Below are 18977 nucleotides of genomic sequence, written 5' to 3' on the forward strand. Positions count from 1 at the left end.
AAGTGCTAGAACTGTTCTGACATATCTTTTTTTTTTTTAACCTGCCAAGTACTTTTCAGACTGCTTTCACAATTTTTCTAGGGTAGAACAATGAGGGGTTATGTAATTGTAGGGATTGGTAATTCTGATGTATTCATATGGATAGAGAATTCTAAATTTTTGATTTAGAGAAACCAGCCCATGGATAAAAATAATGAAGTTGAGGTCTTCTGTAATTTTGAAAAGTTCAGTTATTTACATTGTTTCAGTAGTTTACAAAAGATCATATTTTAAATCAATACAACATTCATAGATACTGCCTTGTCCCTTGAATACGCAAATGCTTATGATAGTGCTGGTAACTTTCTTCTGGCAACATTAATTTAATTTGTATTCTGTGTGAATGATTTTGTTATGTTTCTTGACCTTCTGAAATGAATAATCTCACTGCTGTATGGACTGCTGGAATCTTATAATAGAAAGTAAAGGTGGAAGTGTACGAACATTTGCAAAGAGAGAATCAAACTGTATTTGTGAATTTTAGAGCAGCAATAACTTTCTGACATTTTGTAGGATCCTTCAACAATCTCAAGTGTCATTAAACCTGATTCACAGTTTGTCAGATCTGCATAAATGGTATGATAAATGCATGTTAATAAATGTAAAGTTGCAAGTCTAAGTAAAATATTTCAACAAAACACATTGGAGCTAGTTTCAGACTTGATCTAGGACAACCTAAATACCCATACTTTGTTCATTGGAGCTCTAGAAATACCTCAGATAAAATAGTCATCTCTTTGTGCTTTTGGGGTAGGAGAAGTGAACAGAGGGTAGGGTTCTGTGGCTTGAGGAGGGAAGGTTTCTTTTCTGTTGTTTTTTGAGGCAGCTGTAAGGTTTATTTCTATATTTTTATATTGAGGTAAAGGCAACTGGATCTTTGAGTAGACACCTTTTAACATTGACATAAATCTAATGAAAAAATACAGATAGGACTGAAAAATGCAACAGTTTCAGACCAAGGATGATATGTCCGTTTAACCCTAACCCTTAAAACTACTAAATCAAAGTTGTCTTTATTTCTGAAAATCCAAGAGTTCTCTCCATTTACAGCCCTTCCAGGCTGTTTGTCGCAGAAAGTGGAATTCTTTGTATATTCCAATTTTCAGTTACTTCAGTAATTGGGAAAATCCGATAGCTCGACGACTGCTGGTGAAGTATCTGCTTGTCCATCAATTCCACAGTTAAGTGCATTTTGTATATTGGATCATACATAGCTGCCTGAGATTTTTTTTTTTTAAGAAAGTAAGCAGCATTGACAAGTATTATTTTAGAAGGCTGAATGACTTAGCAGACCCTTACAAAAGATGAGTGTAGTGAGACAGAACCGTGAAAATGCTTGTGATGTGACACAAGAATTTTCAATTAAAAATCGTGTATATAATGAAAATGGTTTAGGTTTTTTGGGTTTACTTTCCATGAGGCAGCTGTGGAATTAAGAAATTACTATTGGCCCTTCACATGCTGTTCTAGTTTACTATGTAAAATTGATGTCTACCAATGATTGTCAACAATAAGTTTTCCCAGAATGAGGGCTGAAAACAGGTTTAACTGCCAGTGTAGATGGGACAGACCCGTTTTCAGATCTGTTACAGAAAATGTGACTGAAATTTTAACAGGCTAATTGTTAGTGTTGATGAAGCCACTGGTTGAATTTTTCTATAATAATTACTGTACTTTCTGAGACAGTGTTGATTCATTCTGCATAAATCAGGGTTTGTCTTTCCGCCCTTTGTGAGAACTAATCTTGCTGCTATAACCAGATAGGAATGTAATCGCCATTGTCCCAAAGGTGAATGTCTAGAAATACTCCCAGGAGGCTTGTAATTTAGAGGTAAAAGGAATATTTAATGCTGTAATTCCCTCAACTGTATTCTCAAATTCTTGCATTTTAACTTGCTGCCACTATATTTGAAAAGGAGTCTCCTCTTTCAACATTGTGAGGAATACGAAGGCTCAGTGGCATTCAGTTTAATATGGTATCATGTAAAGCTACATAAGTAATTTTGTTTGATTGTCCCTAGTATGTTTGTAGAATGTGCTATGGAATGTTTCTAGACATTTTTTTTAAATCCACTAAACTGTCTGAGGTTTTTCATCTGATGAGGTAATGGAGCTTATCTTTGAAGTATAAGCTCATCAGTCCCTGGTATATTCCCAGGAGTGCAGCCTTTTTACAGAAGCTGCAAAGACCCTTCATGGAAATCTATTCTTTCCCTAAAAATTTCTATTTTGTAGAAAGGCAGATGAGTGCACTACCTCTGCTGGTATTGGAAAAAGTGTATACTTCTCCCAGAAGAGACTTCTAAGTCAAGAAGCCTGTGTAACTCTAAACCAAGCAGCTGAATCTAGTGTTGATTTCATTAGTGTCCACCTTACTTTTGTATCATCATCAAAATGGAAGTTACTGTCTGCTAAATCAAAGTGATTTTATTTGCTGATTAGCAGTGTAGAGGGACATGGTCTTGGTATTTACTTTTTAAATCCATTCATTATAAGTCCTTAGTTTGAAGGTGAAAGGCTTTGTGTCAATTTGTCATTCTGTCCTGTCACTCTGGCTTGTTGTAGGGTTGCTGTGAGCACTTGATGTTGTTTGTTTCTTTAAAGCAGGATTTAAGCATCTGGTTCTTCCACACCACTACAGAAAAGAAATTGTGCATGTTACGTGTTACGAGTCTGTCAGAATCAGAATTCTTGGATGTGCTTATAAGTTTTGGCTCCTAAGGTCATTTTTCTCAGACACCCTTTGTCGTGACTGAAGTTCTGTGTCTCTGATGTATTTGTAAAACAAATCTCATTCTGTTTTATCCTTTTTACCCAGTGCTATCAGTCTGTAGCACATCACCATCTCACTAGCTGTTGGAATTAGTCAGCCACCTCTCTTTCAGATCTTAACTGTCTGACTTAAGTGATACGAACAGTCCGTATTTAATTTCAATATGGAAAAGTAGTAAAAAGTTCATTTTTTGGCAAAATTCACATCTTGTGGTTGTGAAGTGCTTGGAGATGAAAAGCACTAAGAGTCTAACTTGGATACAAGAAATCTATAAGGTATGCTTTCTTAAAAGGAAGCTTGAGAGTACTACTAATTTGCCTAATCTGACGTTTCAGAGAAAAATTCTAAGAAAAGGCCAGGCAGTGCACTGTACATTTGGTTAGCACACATTTGTGCAGTGAATGCAGCAGGGAGAATCGGAACGCCTCACGGGGTAAAGGCTGGCCACGATGCATGTTGTACTAGTTCATGTTGTACTTCTGCTGTAGAGTAGGGATTGCTAGGAGGACTTGAAGAGGCCAGACCATTCATTTTTTAATCATTTAAGTACTTACCTAATTTCACTACTTACTTAATGTGTATATGATATTAAGGATCATAACTCTCAAATGGCTTTCTACCTGTTTCAAACCAAAACCCACCTCCTTGAATACTTAATTATCTTGTATTTATAACACCATTTCATTGTAAAGAAATTCTAAAATTCCACCATTTTCATGTCATGTAGCATAATGATCTCCCTGCTGCTTTATAGTAGCAATCTTTCAAAGTACAGGTCAGTACCTGTACTGCTTGACAATCAGCAATGCATGCTTACAGAAAGAAGGGAATTTAGTCGTCTTAGCTCCTGTAGAACTAGATTTGCAGTAAAAAAAAAAAAAAAAAAAAAAGTGAGTGAGGAAAAGGTTGGTAGGGAAAACAATTTTAAAGCTTCCAACAGATTAAATGTTATGTAGAGTTCTATAACAGTAGCCTCTAAAATGTACTCAACAAGGTGCATGTTGATTGCACCATTCATCTAAGCATCTCATTTGAATGGTTCACAGCCATGAGGTGCAGGAACTTTTAAAAAATGAAAATTTGGATTCTGCACAGTCTGAATGCCACCTGGACTTGGTAAATGTAACTAGTAGGCCAAATCTGGCTGGTGGGCTGTTACGTTGGCCACTCCTGCACTGAAGTAATTCTTTGCTTATCCCTGGTAAATAGAAACCTATTGAATTACTTCAGAATATCATTAGCTGGACTTTTTTCCTAACAATTTTAACTCCTATGTTAATACTATACAAGTCATGTACAGTAATTCTATAAATGTTATCAATTATAGGTTTATAGGTAACTTAAGCATGTTACTTTAGCATTAAATCTTCTGGGAAAGAAAGTCAGACAAAATCTGTTACAAAAATTGCATTTCCTTGTTTCATTGGACAGGATTTGTTTTGACTTCTAGCAGCAATTTGTTTGAGAATTTACTGCAGTGATTACCTGGCACTAGAGTAAGAAGCACCATGATGGGATAGCTGAAGTTCAGCTTTGATTTTTGTGCTACAGGCTGTCTTTATTTGGTCACTTCTTGGAAGTGGATAACTTCAGCATAGAACAATTGTAAATCTTGTAATGGGAACATTTAACCATACCTTAGTTAAGGGGAAAAGGTGCCATATAAATGCAAGACATTCATAATCTTCCGTACTGCCACACTACCCATTCACAATTGCACAGCATCCCTCTGACAGTACAAGAATTGCTTACATGGAAGAGGAACAGTAAGAAAGTATTTTTTGAATGTAGTTGTATGTCTTTAATTACGTTTTGCCTTTTTTGAAAGGCGTTAATCAGTCTCCTTTTGCTCTCCGTGCTCTCCATCTGTTTATTGCTTCCTCCTGCTTCCCTGAAAATGTTCACTTGCTCCACAGTGTTTTTTCTCTGCACCCTGCACATACCTCCCCTGTTGCCAGGTCCTCTTTCTCCCTGCATGTTTCCTTGTTATTTTCCCCTTTGGATGTTTCTTTCCAGCTGGTGACTGTCAGCGCCACTCCTACTGGTAGCAGTGACCCCTAGGAGAGGCAGCTAGGCTGGTTCATCCTAGTTTGCAGCTGATTTGCAGTAAAGAACTTAGAGACCTAAAAGCAGATGGCATGTGAGTTAACCATGCAACCAAACAGTGCTCTGGGACACCAGCAAATGGTCCAGGCGACCACAGTTTTGGAACTGTGGTATATAAACATAGTTAGACATTAACCAGGTGTTAATAGAGGAGAAATGTCTTGGTTTCTTCACATTGGTTTGTTCCTAAGTGCTTGAAAGGTAGTTGGTTGGGTGGAAACTATATAGAAATTTTATGCTCTGAAATTGATGGAAATTTTTAAAAAATGGAATAAGGAGGGTAAATGAGCATCTCCAAGTTTCTTCAGTATTTGAAACCTTCACTTACCAATCTTTGGTTAGATAGAAAACAAGTAAGTGATTGCCTCTGGTTTTGAATAATCTGTATGTTGCCTGTATTTCTTTCCAAGAAAAAGAGCTGTTTTTTCAGCATTCTTATGAAAAGTGCATTGAAGGAAAACAAAAGCTATTAATGTAATATCTTGTCCCTTATTGGCAGTTGGTGGGAGAGTGTGCTAATATTACAGGTCAGGATTGGCATTAACAAGATTAGCAGAACTAGTATACCTGATAAACTAGTCTGCAAGCAGGTGAAATGGGTAAGTGGCACAAAAAATAATTTATAATGCTAGACATAATTAGCTTTCCCATCTAATTAAATTGTAAAACTAGCACAGGATAAGCATTATTTAACTAACCGTATTGTCTTTTGTGCATTGTAACACATTGTAACTTTATCTGGTTTACTTTAATTAGGTTTTGAATAAATGGATATGAAGGTTTGCAGTACAGAAGTACCTTAGGGGGCACCATCTCTAATTCCACCAGAGTAAACCAGCTTCTGTCCCTGCATTCAGTTTCTCAAGAGTAATGTGTTCAGGAATTATCTGTTTACAATCATTGAAAAACCCATCTGTAGATGTGTCACGGCCCTGGTTGAGATCCCCCTGCTGAACGTTCACTGGGCTGCTGTGTTTGGACCCACATGGTGGGTCTGTGTGCTTTAAGCTCCCTAGTGCCGGAGTAGGCTCCAGGAACTCTCTCTTTGGCCTCTGGGGTCCCACTCCCTGGACATAGACTGTCTGGCATCCCTTCTCGGATGTGGAACCCTATGGTGCAGCTGCTGTAGGCCCCCAGACCATTGCTAGAACCCCCTGTCCCCAAACTCCCCAGTAGCTTAGGAACACCTTTCTTAGAGCCCCACCTTCATGCGTACTCTGGTTCATAGTTTAACCCCTGTGGATAAGTGATAGTTGAAGAAAATATTTTGCAGAGGGATTTCTTAACCACTCACTCTTTTTTTACTTTTAGATAGCACACAGTATACAGATTTATGCAAAATAAGAAATACCTGCAGGCAATTCCTTTCCAGTTTCATCACCGCTCCTGAGCATTCTTTGGGATTTGGTCAGTGAGTTCCTGGTTCTCCAGGTTTTACTCTTCCGGCACAGACTTCTTTCTGTTCTGGTTGGTGAGAGAGTTGCTCTGAGCAGACTCGGTCCTTTTATAGATTTCCAGTCCCCTTTGCCATGTGACTATCCTGATCAGCCTCAGGCCCCCTCTCAGATGATCAAAGTTCCCTGTCAGGTGGTCTGTTACTTGGGACAGGGCTACACTTAATATGCTGCATTGTCACAGCTGCAGCATTTAAGTGAAGACGCTCCTATGTCGCTGGGAGAGCTGCTCCCGTTGGCACAGTTAATCCACCTTCCCTGAGAGGCAGTAGCTGTGTCGACGGGAAAAGGCGTCCTGCCGACATAGCACTGTCTACACAGGGATTTAGATCGGTATAACTACGTCACTCGGTGTGGATTTTTCACACCCCTGAGCAATGAAGTTATGTAGTCATAGGTCTGTAGTGTAGATCTGGCCTTGGTCACCACCCCGCTGGAGTCCAGACATAAACTGGTTTTACCCACACTGCAACCACCCCATTGTTCTGCCAGGGCAAGGTTCATTCAGTTGTTGGCGGTCCTTATCCATCTCATTCCGAGGCACACAGCCAGGTGCCCCTCCCTTTCCTTATCACAAGTAGTATGATGCAAGACTTCAGCAAAATACAGCCATAAAGCATAAACATACAGAGTTAATAAAATCCAACTGGCATTCATAAATTGTACATAGACAAGTCCCCCAGACTATCACATCATGGAACGATTGGTAAAGGAGTTGCTGAAGCACAGACTGTTTCCAGTAAAGGGGTTAGCATGGGAAAAGCAGTATCATCTGTTGTGCAGAGAGGGATATGGGGGAGCAAGGGTGATTGGGAGAAGGACGGTTGTTTGAAGAGGCGAAGGATAAAGATGAGAAGTGGGAATCCTAGAGTATGTAAGACTGGAAGGAACAACTTGCTGGAATCAAAAAGGACAAGTCACAAATGTTTCCATGTTAGAGATGGTGGTTATTGGCTGTCGTTCTTTCAGTGTAGGCTGAGTGACAGCAGAGTCTGTGCTTTCAGAGGGGTGTAAGTGAGTCTACAAAAATAGGGCCAAATTCAGAGTCAGAGTAACTCAAGATGTAACTCCACTGAACTCAATGGAATTGCATGCATATGCTCTTAGAACAGTCTGAATTAGGTCATAGACACTGTCTGAATCGTGCTGTTTGTCCTAGATGCTGATGTGGGGAGATATCTTGATTTTTATTTTTTTTTAACCTTTCCTTGGTGGCCTTTGGTCACCCACAGTACTGTTGGTGATCTGCTGCAGTGCAATGCAAAGATCATGTACTCCTTTGGACTTCTTGGAACCCCCCGCTTAAGTCGCTAGTTTATATTAAATGTTCCATTATCACATGCTAGGTCTGCTTGTTTAATTGGTTCTCTCGTGTTGCCTAGGTTAGGAAGTTAGTGCTTTGTTTTTTCTCCATTTCTCCCAATAAGACTTAAGAGTTGGAGTTATAGTTGTGCCTGGACTCTTTAAAGTCCTTTTGTCATCCCATCTCCAGCTTTGGATTCTAGATAAAGGGCAGAAGCTTTTCCTGTTCGAGGAGGGAAGTTGCAATGATGGGGAGCTTTCTGATTTCTGTAGTTCTGTATTACTACTTAGAAAGAATAGAGGTCATGGTCACTGTGTCCCCAGAGTAAGTATATTTGAGAGAATCCAGATTTGGGAGATGAAGAGGATTCCATGCAGGATCAGTCAGTAAAAGCAATTTATGTAAAGAGACGATAGTCTGCAAAAAATTATTTAAAAAACCTGTTTGCATGCTCACAGTAACTTAAAGTGAATCACTCAGGCATAATTCTCCTCTGTGTCATGTTTTAGACTAGAAGAGATATTCTAGAGTTGGAGACCATAGAAGAGACTAGTGGCAGTCCTAACGTAACTCTTAGCCCTGTGAATGAGATATAATCACTTTTAAAAAGGGACCAAAGATTTGTTCTTGCATTAACAAAATGACTTTTATAGGAAAATGTCCTTAAGTCACCTTTCTCTAAGCATGTGCTGAGTTTAAGGGACCTTGACCAAAACAAACGTCAAGTTTTGGAGAAAGTTGATAAATGATTCCATGGCCATAATATTTATTTTGTTTTGCTGTGTATCTAGAGCCTCTAGGGTTTCAGCAGAACGGTATTCATAAGTCTTTGTAGCTGCAAATACATGTTTTAGGAGTCACTAAAGTGTGCCCAAACAATCATCTTGAGTCCTCATATGTATGTGTCTGGTCCTCCCTAGACAGGCTTAGAATAATGAAAGTCTAAATGTTTCTGACAAATAAGAAATGCCTTTTCTTTAAAAGGTCATATTTGATTGAGTCACTTAAATGGTAGCATGGAATGGCATACTCTTCCTTGCTGTTGGTGCATTTCAGAATAGCCTCAATAGAGGAAGCAGTGGGAGATGATCCTTAGAAATGATGCATTTTGGTTACTGTGTGCAGTCCCGTGGAAGGTTTTCTTCAGCGGATTCCAGAAAATATCTTCTAAGGCAGTTGTTTTCAACCTTTTTTCATTTAACTGCTAAAAAAAATTTGGAATGGAGGTGCGGACTGCTTTGGAAATCTTAGACGTAGTCTGCAGACCCACAGGGCTCCAAGGACCACAGGTTGAAAAGCACTGTTCTAAGGTGACTGCTTTGGCTGGTTAGTAGAAGGGGAACCCTTGTAACAAGAGTTGCGTAGTTCCTTCCTCTCTGACTATTGAAAACATCTGAGATTCTCCTCATATAGAACAATCTGTTCTTGATGCCACTGTTCTTCCCCTGTTAACTAGATCATTAGAATGTGTTTGTTTGGTTCAGATTCTCTTATACATCTCAATTATTTTTTCTGAAAACTGTGTATTCAAGATGTGTAATGATACCAAGGCTTCAAAGCATCCTGCCTTGATCTGAGAAGCTCTTTTAATGCTGATTTCAGGACAGCTAGTCTTCTGAGTGACCCGAGAACTGTTCCAGAAGGTCAAATGTACATGTCAAGGGTATGAAGTCAGTTGCTTGGGGAAGCCTGCACAATGGCTTGTGCTTAGTTCTTTTTAACATGTCTTTGCATTGAACCAAATGTTTCTGGTAGTCTATAATAGAAACATCTCTGAGCTAGGATTATCGTTTGTGGGGGATTAGTTTATGTAGTTATACATTTGATAGCTATATATCATTTTCCCTTATAGCGCTAATTTAAACTTTTTTCTTTGCCATAGAAGTGGCAGGCTTCTCTGCAGTTATGAATAAAAATATGCTAACATAATATCCAGTAATCTGCTCTATTTAGATAATTTATTATGTATGTGTTTCCTCCAGTTAGGAAAGAATTGTGAAGAAGGAGTAACTGAACACTTCTTTGATTTTTTTATGTTAGCCCATGGTGGAAACTATGGGCTAACATTTTTCTCACTAACTTTGTCATCCGATCCATCATTGTAGTTCCGCCTTGTACTTGGATGTCAAGGAAACTGTTGGCAATCGCTGCCCAGCACCCGAAAGCTTCAATTTCAGAATTTCACTTGAAAAACATCCTTAAAAAGAAGTGAGTGCAGCAAGAATAATGAATAAAAGGCCACGTCTTTCTGATCAGCAGCTTGCTACTCTGAGAATGGCAAATTAAAAGGACACCAACTTTAAAAACAATCACAGTTCTGTCTGAATTTCCCTACTATCGCAGGTAGCACCTAAGATTACTATAACTGAAAGAGGTCAGAGAGATTGTATTTTCCAGGTTATGGAATTTGACAGCATGCATGCAGTTTAAGGTTTCCCCTTGTGGAGTCAGTTTCCTTGGTATTTACTTCAGGGTCTCACAGCAACAGGAAAGAGAATGTTTTAAAAAATAGGAAAGTGTGATTGTAAAACCAAAAACAATTTGTTGAGAGACTTGAATGTGTGTGTAGTACCTGAAAACTGCTTTCAGCTATCTTTTAAAAATTAGTTGCTGATGTACTGTTAAGCCTGCCATGAAACCATTTCTTGTTCCAATCCTGATAAAGGTCTGTTAGACCAGAAAGTTATAGGAGTAGACACAAAGATAATGTCTTGTTTTTATCAGGTGTATTTATTTAGTACATTTCCTTTGAATGCCTGGTATGCTTTTAAGTGAAGTTAAAAGTTAACTATGTGTTTTAATATTTACATGAACTAATTTTAGTCTTCTCTTTCAGAATACACAGCTGCTTTGGGACACACCTCTATTGGATTTAATACATGCTCCGCTAGCAACAGCTTTCAGCTATGGAATCGGTAAATATTTGAATTACTTGCTTTTTTCTGAAGCACTTTATTTTGTTTTGTGTTATTTCTGTGCGCAAAAAACCAAAGCCACTTACTGGTATGATCATGATGGTGTTTTTCTACTTCACCTTTCTGATATTTTCATACTGAATATGAACATTTTAAACTTTTGTGATGGAATAGCTGAGAGACACACTCTGAATTAAATTTTATGCTAGCAAATGTCCATGGATATTTAAAAAAAATAAAAATAAAACTTCCATTTTTAAGAAAACCTGTTCAAATGTAGCAATGTTTTCCTGACCCTTGATGAAAGCAGGACTGTTAATTTTATTCTAGTGAACTGTCTGGCATCAGTTTTTGTCTAATTTCAGCAAAGTTCATAGCTTGTTAGTGTGCCTGGCTGCTGAGTCAGTAAGGTACTTTTAATATCCTTGCACAGTATGTCATGAGCCTTTTTTTACCTCTGATTCCCAAAAAGCTCTTAAATAAGAGACTTTGAGTTAAAATTTTAACTTGTCTAATGTTCCTTCTGCTGGGTAATTGGAGCCAATGGAGAGTAGACTTCTATGCTTCCTAGGTTTGCATAATGCTAATAAATGAAGGCTTTGGAAAATTACTGCAAACTGTGTTTGGGACTCATATTTTCATAACATCCTTAGATGTAGGAATTCATAGAATTTTTTTCTATACATATACACTTAGTAGGATTACTTAGAGTGGAATGCAGAAAAATGAACTTAAATAGGGTAATTTGAGATTGATTATGGGAGAATGGTGTGTGCTGCTGTACCGTGAAAAGCAAAATAATGCAAACCGTATAACTGATCTTTCTCTAGCCTTGGCAGTTTCAGAGAATAGAATCCTAACTGAAAGCTGGGATTCTCCACTTTTCTGTGGCGCAAAGCTGCAATTTTTAACTGTGCAGGTTGTGAGGTATCAGTCCAGGATTGAAATTGCCTGTCTACAGGTCCTCAAATACTATGGCGAAGGAATGTAATAAATAACCTAGAGAGTGTGTTGGTTCTTGGGAGTTTAGGTGCTTGATTAACAGTTGGCTTATGCTGAATTTAAATTATGTTGTAATCTAGTTGTCATGATAGTAATTGCTTTTATTTAAAAAAAGACTAATTCAGTGTAGAAATGGGCATCCACTGAATCAGATGGTCTGTTTCACAAGTTTGTGGAGTTTTTCTTCCATTCTAAGTTTGAAAAGAAATCATGTTGTACTTAGACTGTCCATATTAATATTCCAAGATATTCATACTAAACAAGCCATTTCACTTTCCCTTGGTGAGTATTAATAATAATAAAAATCGTTCACAGTGAAACAGAACACAGGACAAGCATCAGCAGCTCTCTCCTGCCACAGTTTATTACAGTAATTAAAATGTGATCGAGTAGGAGACCTCTTGCTATATGCACAGTAAATATTTCTCTAATTGGCATTCACCTGAGTTTTTTGTGGCATTGCATCACATCAAAATCAATTGTAAAACACCACGTGTATTAACAAACTAGACGTACTTAATAATTTGATATGAAAGATAATTAGTTGTATTCCTTTAAATTTTGGACTAAGCAGTATTCAATTTGAATATTTGCATTTTGAACTTGATTTTTTTAAAACCGGACTTAATTTTTTTCCTCCATTTCAATAACTTCAACCTACAAGAAAATGTTAGTGACTATCTAAGCTTATGTATGTGTATACAATATATGTTCAATATATGTTATTGTACGATATGTGTGACAGATCATAAAGCTTCATGGTAAATTGCATCTATCATGCACCTTTATCTACCTTACCTGTAGTCTGGCCACAAATCTCTCTCCCCCAAGACAGCTACTGTCATTCCAAACTTCTGAACTGCTTTAGTATAACCACTTCCCTTTAAAAACCAGTCAAAGAAGTTTCCTTCTCTACCCAAAATATGGAATTTTCCATTAAATTTGAGATAATGAAAGTACAACTTTGTTCGGTCTGTTTTTTGTATTCTTTGACTATATAAAGCCACACTGCTTTAATTGAGTCCAACCATAGATGACTCAGATGGAGAGAGAATATTACTGAGGAAATGACAAAAATGACAAAATTGGAACATTATATATAGGAAAAAAATATTTTAAACTCCGATAGCTCTAACTTCTAGGGCTAAAAGTAATGAATTGTTTATCACATTGGCAAGTGGAGATTGTTTGTGGTAGTACCCACAGTGTGCACTGTGCTGTCCAGATATACACGAAGGAGTGGTTGCTGCCCAAAGGAGTTCCCAGTCAAAGGATGTTTTCCAGTGAGATATAGCTGCTGTTTCTAGCTCTGCAGAATCATGACAGCACATTTTTAAATTGTTCATCGGTCAAGGACTGCTAGCCTGTCTCCCTCTCCTGGGTCATTGAAATTTGGGGAGATTGGGGAAGGGGGAATGAAAAACCTGACAGATTACTAAAAAAATAAATTGGGTGATGCTGAGATCTCCGGTTTTAAAACAGTCACTGCAGAGGTAGACTAGTGGGCTTAATACTGGTGATGAAGTCAGGACTACATGATCATTGCAATTTAGCACATGAATATCAGCAGCACACCTTTATGCACATGTAAACCATCTCCAAATTAGTCCAAGGTCTGAATGAGATCAGTGACTGATGAACAGCTGGCTGAAGCTTGATGAACTAGCAATATCATTTATTCACCCTCAGTGGAGGACATTGCTCCCTCTGTTGTCAGTGATACACAGCCTAGAGGTGGTCTTGGACTCATTAGTAATGGATAATCAAGTAGGAACAGCTGCTGTGCTACCTTCCACATATTGCAAGAACATTGCACCCCATCCCGTAAATGCTTGGCTTCTGCAGTCCATGATTTTGACCATCAGTTTGCACAAGGTACTGTTCCTGGGAATAAACATGTAGGCACTCAAACAAACAAACAAATCTGTCTTGTACAGTTTACAGCAGTATCCCTGCTAAACAGCATGGGTGACTAAAACTGACACTACGTAGGCTCCCCACTGAATTAAATTCAGAGTCTTGAACCCCAGTGATCCAACTCCTCTGATTGCTTCTCACTTTGAAGTAACATTCTACCATGGCGCATCTGTCCTATGGAAACAGTGGAGCTATCAACAGAGGGAGATTAGTGGGAGTGTGGGACAGGTTTCTTGGTAGCCAGCAGCCAATAGTTGAACTTTCTTCAATGAGCTATCAGAATGACCATGAATCTTACTACCTTGGGGAAAAAAAAATACAAGACTTGTTGTAGCCGTCTCACAATAATAAAAAACCAAACCCTGTCTCTACGAGTGGAAAGAGGGGAGGGAACTAAAAGGAGAGTATAGGAATCTAGCTTCATACATACGAATTTATGTAATCTTGCAAGACCGTCATGTCATGGTAATGTGTGGTAGAGAGATTTTTTGTTAAGCTGTTTGAAGCTGTTTGTTTTTAACAAGTTAGCTGCATTCTGTTTTTGTTGCAGAAAGAAGATGCTGCATTACACTGAGCCTAATGCTCCAGAATTCAGTGATTTGAATGTTTCTGTAGCAGAAAATTCTAGTGTAAGAGCTGACAGTTGGTATAATTCTCACTTCCCTAACATCTTCATTAGAGAAGCAGAGGGGTCAAGGTTTTCTCAGAGCAGCAGAGAGATTGAAATGGCTTTTGATGGTGGTTTTGGCATTAGTATTTCACCGAGTCTGTAATGAACATGTAGGTGTAAGATTAAAAAGATGAATAAGGTAGTGCTGCTAAACAGAATTGCTTTTTAGAGCTTGAGTCTCGCTTCACTCTGACCTCCTGAGAAGGATACAATTGTAAAGCTGACTCCCATAGTGAAAAGCCAATTTCAGTACATGCTTCTAGAATTAAATTGTCTTCTGGAAGAAATGCTACAATAAAGGCAGCGTCATTTAAACTAAATGGGGGCCTGATTTTGTGATACATTTAACACTATTTTTTTTCTATTTAAAATATTTTAACTTTATTACACTAACATTTAAACATGTACTGCTTTTCGTTGAAATAATATACTGGATTTATATAAATATTGGACAGGAAAGGGCCCTCACCAAAGCCTCTTAAGGAAACTAAGCAGCCCTGGGATAAGAGGGAAGAGTCCTCTCATGGATCAGTAACTGGCTGAAAGATAGGAAACAAAGAGTGGGAATAAATGGTCACTTTTCACAGTGGAGAGAGGTGAACAGTGGGTACTGGGACCTCTGGCATTCAATGTATCCATTAATGATCCGGAAAAGGAGGGGAACAGTGAAGTGGGAAAGTCTGCCGATGACACAATTATTTAAAATAGTTTAGTCCAAAGTAGTCTGCAAGGAGTTAGTGATCTCACAAAACTGGGCAAGTAGGCAACAAAACTGTGGATGACATTGACATTAACATTAAGTTCAAAGTAATACATATTGGAAAAAATAATTCCAACTCCACATATACAATGATGGGTTCTATAATTAGCTGTTGCCATCCAAGGAAGAGATCTTGGAATCACCATGGGTAGTTCTCTGAAAACTTCTGCTCTATGTGCAGCTGCAGTCTAAAAGGTTGACAGTATGTTAGAAACTATTAGAAAAGGGATAGAAAATGGGACAGAAAATATCATAATGCCACTATATAAATCCATTGTGCGCCCACACCTTCTCATAGTGGAACTGGAAAAGGTTCAGAAAAGGGCAACAAAGATGATCAATGGGATGGAACAGCTTCCATACAAGGAGAGACTAAAAAGATTAGGGCTGTTCAGTTTAGAAAAGAGCAGACTAAGGGGGGTATGATAGAGGTCTGTGAAGTTGTAAATCATGTGGAAAAGTTGATAGCGATGTTATTTACCCTTTCCCACAATATAAAAGCCAGGGGACACCCAATGAAATGAACAGGCATCAGGTTTAATACAAACAAGAGTAAGTACTTTTTCACACAGTGCACAACTAACTTATGGAACGTGTTGCCTTGCCATGAGATGTTGTGAGGCCCAAAAGTATTAACTGGATTAGAAGAACTAGATACGTTTTTGGAGGAAAGGTCCATCAATGGCTAGTAGCCAAAATGGTCAGGGATGCAACCTTGTACTCAGGACAAATTTAAATCTTTATCAGATGCTGGGAGTGGAAAGTAGGGGTGGGTCACTTGATAACTGCCCAGTTCTGTACATTCCGCTTGAAACTCTGGTATGGGCCACTGTCAGAGATAGGATACTGGGCAAGATGGATCATGGCCTGATGCAGTATGACTGGTCTTATAGGATGTCATAGAGCTCCTGGTTTTTCTGAATTGTATCGATAACCTAGGCTTACTGTTAACACATTTTCTCTGTCTTCAATTTGCATTAAGATTTTCATACCAATATTAATAGGGAGATAGATCAGGTCTCTAGACTTGTAATATGTTATCCTAAATACCAATGTCAACAAAAATAAGCTGTTAATACACTGATGGCTCACTCAGTTTTAGAATCCTTGTTGAATGAATGACTTTCTGCTTTTTAACGTGGCAGTTGTGGGCAAGGTGAATGTGTAGGCTCCTTTCATATAGTTGACAAATACAAAAAAATTGTTTCCAATTCTGAGGGAGGATATTAGTATTTACTTTATGTTGAGGCAGATGTTAAAGATGAGAGAGAGACAGAAAACCACATGCAAGTGGGATTACTAGTCCAAGATAACATTAAAGAAGCAGAATTATTGGGCATGTGGGTTGGTTAAAATATGCTCTTGCTGTACTCCTCACACTGTAGTTCTAAAATGGTGGAATCCTTTCTGCATAAGAAACATTCAGATTTAAAAAAAGTGTTAAAATAATGATGTAATTTTCACGTTTGTCTTTGGAGTAGTTCGAGTCCCATATAGACTGCCCTCGTATCCCCAGTATGTGGTTTAGTCTGTACATAAGATCGTAAACAGATGGAAAGTATGAGGTCTAGCAGAGCATTTTTATCACATATAGAGTGAATAACCGTATGGCAGGGGTGGCCAAACTGTGGCTCGTGAGCCGCATGTGGCTCTTTTAGAGTTAGTGCGGATCTCGGAGCCCTCCACCTCCCCCCATTCTCCACCTAATGGACTTTGGCGTGGTGTGAGGGGGAGCTTGTGACCTCTGCCTTGCAGCAGGGTGATGGGGTAGGGGCTTCTGCCCAGCAGGGATGGGAGGTTTGGGGGTTTCAGCCCCACAGGGCATGCCTGGCAGGGCTTGGGGCTTCCGCAGGAGTGGGGCCCCAAGCCCTGACAGCTGTGCCTCAGCTCTTGAACTTCTGAAGATTATCGTGTGTGGAGGGTCAGTAAGTTTGGCCACCCCTGCATTACGGTGTGGGCTGTATAACGTGTGTATCTGCATGCGTTTGAAATGGCTGTTATGGACATCATTCCAAGTGAGTATCCTTAAAATCTTTATGCCATAACATGCCCATATGTATTCTGTAGGATACATTCTTTTAAAATATTTTAGAAATACTATATTTACTATTTTATCCAGATTTATTGTATCCCTTCATCTTTAAAGTCAGGCTGCCTTATTTATCATGAGTCCAACTCTGTTAGGGTTCAGGGGGACAGAAAATCTAAAACTAGTAAGAATGCAGCACCTCTAAAGAGCCAAAACTTTTTATAAATACAAAATGTAACTAAAGTCAATACCTCCGGCCTTCCTAGGGCTGGAAACAAGTTTGTTTATCCTTTGGGAGAGTTGGGAATCTCTCTTTGTAATGGTTTAAAGCTCTCTTCTCCAGATTACACATCTAGCCTCAACTTCCGGCATTTTCTGATATGAGTGCTTAATATGCTACTTGTACAATCCATAACATTTTAACGAAATGGAATTTTTAAAATTAAATTTCTTTTCTATGTCTCGTCTTTGGCAGACACCACCTGAGAAGCTCTGCTGGAAGGGGAGCTCCTTTATTGCACATCCTCAGTGTTAGAGTCTGGAGAGCCACTCTTCTCACCCTCGTTAAACTTTTCACCACAGGTGCACAGCTGACTCTTCCCTAACTGTGCATGCAGTCCTGGGCTTAACAAGAAACTTCTGTGCAAAATAGTGTTGCTCAGGTTGTAACTTGGATAAGTCAAACTCAGTTTCTGCCTGGTGGAAGAAGACTGTTGCCATGCCAAATGCCATCTTCCTCCCATGTTTCTGTTCTAGAGCTGGTCAGGAAACATTGCAATAATTGTTTATAATGGGAACAATGCTTTTATTTCTTATACTCAGTGTCTGAATTATTTTTACTTTCCTAAAGGGGTTAGAACACTTAAACTGCCAAAATCTCCTTCCAAGACACCAGTTAGGCATTTGTAAGTTTTAATCAGTTGACACCCTGTAGATTCATGAATCGTTGCTTTTGAGAACAAAGCCAACAGTGCAAGCAAATAGGCAAAGATGGCAGTGTGTACTGGAATGTTCTTCCTATCCTCAGTAACAAATGTGGTCTATTTTTCATCAGGGAAATTCCTACGCTGTATCTAGGCCTTAGTGACACATGTGAGATGAATCATAAGCATGAGGATTTTATAACTGAAATAGAGTTTACTGACCAGTTGCGACTTTCATTGTTACACAACTCTTTTCTTGGGTGGTACCTTTTCCGAAAGTAAAAGTGCTTTGGGGCTCTTTGTGGTGTTCAGAAATAGAACAGATTTTTACACTCAGAACCTAGTCACTGAAAATGTCAGCAGTAGGTATCTGGTATTAATCATTTTATTTACCTGTTAACATTTTGTACAGCGCCAGAGAATGAGTGTGTGTGGTGCTTGAGAGAATAAAGTTGTAGTCTCTGCCTGGAGGTATTTACAGTCTAGATTCCATGTGGGATGACGTGTGGGTGTGGGATGGGAGAATTACACACAATATGGCTCAGGCTGCATGTTTTCACAAGATGCATGTCATGTTATTGTTAGGTGCAAATGATGCACTTGATGCCATACAAGTTGCACAGTCTGTCCCTGTTCTGAGGAGCTTGCAAACTCCACACAGGTAAGACCAGACACACTGACGCCTTAGAGGAGGTGGTGTCTTGGGATATTTTAACTCATTTTCCTTCCTATCTTTCATTCCCTCTTAAATAAGAAGGGACTTGAGAGGGCAGCTAACTGATGCAGATGAGTGTTTGTGGGCCTAGTAGAAGAACTGGGTCTTCATAAGGGATTTGAATGGCAAAGATAGGGGAAGCTGAATTCATTGGAGTTAGACGGAGGTCACTACAGGCATAGAGTGTGGAAGAAGATATTCCTCTTTTTGTTTTTCAGATTTGAGGAATGTGTTGAAGTCATTATAGGGAACCTGTTATTTTACTGAGTTCTCACAAATATTAACAAGGAGTCTGGTGGCACCTTAAAGACTAACAGATTTATTAGGGCATAAGCTTTCGTGAGTAAAAACCTCACTTCTTCGGATGCACC

The 18977-nt window shown here is 38.8% G+C and overlaps 1 protein-coding gene across 3 annotated transcripts in view; it reads left to right on the forward strand.

The window, feature by feature from the left end:
* ANKRD11 (ankyrin repeat domain 11) overlaps positions 1-18977 on the forward strand; it is a 217959-nt gene that overhangs the window by 20900 nt on the left and 178082 nt on the right. For all 3 annotated transcript variants that reach the window (XM_034788311.1, XM_034788312.1, XM_034788309.1), the window contains exon 2: positions 10512-10590. The gene's annotated coding sequence lies outside the window, so the exon portion shown is untranslated. The remainder of the gene's footprint in view (positions 1-10511; positions 10591-18977) is intronic.

Source organism: Trachemys scripta, chromosome 13 (genome assembly GCF_013100865.1).
Source record: "Trachemys scripta elegans isolate TJP31775 chromosome 13, CAS_Tse_1.0, whole genome shotgun sequence".
NCBI classification, from domain to species: domain Eukaryota; kingdom Metazoa; phylum Chordata; order Testudines; family Emydidae; genus Trachemys; species Trachemys scripta.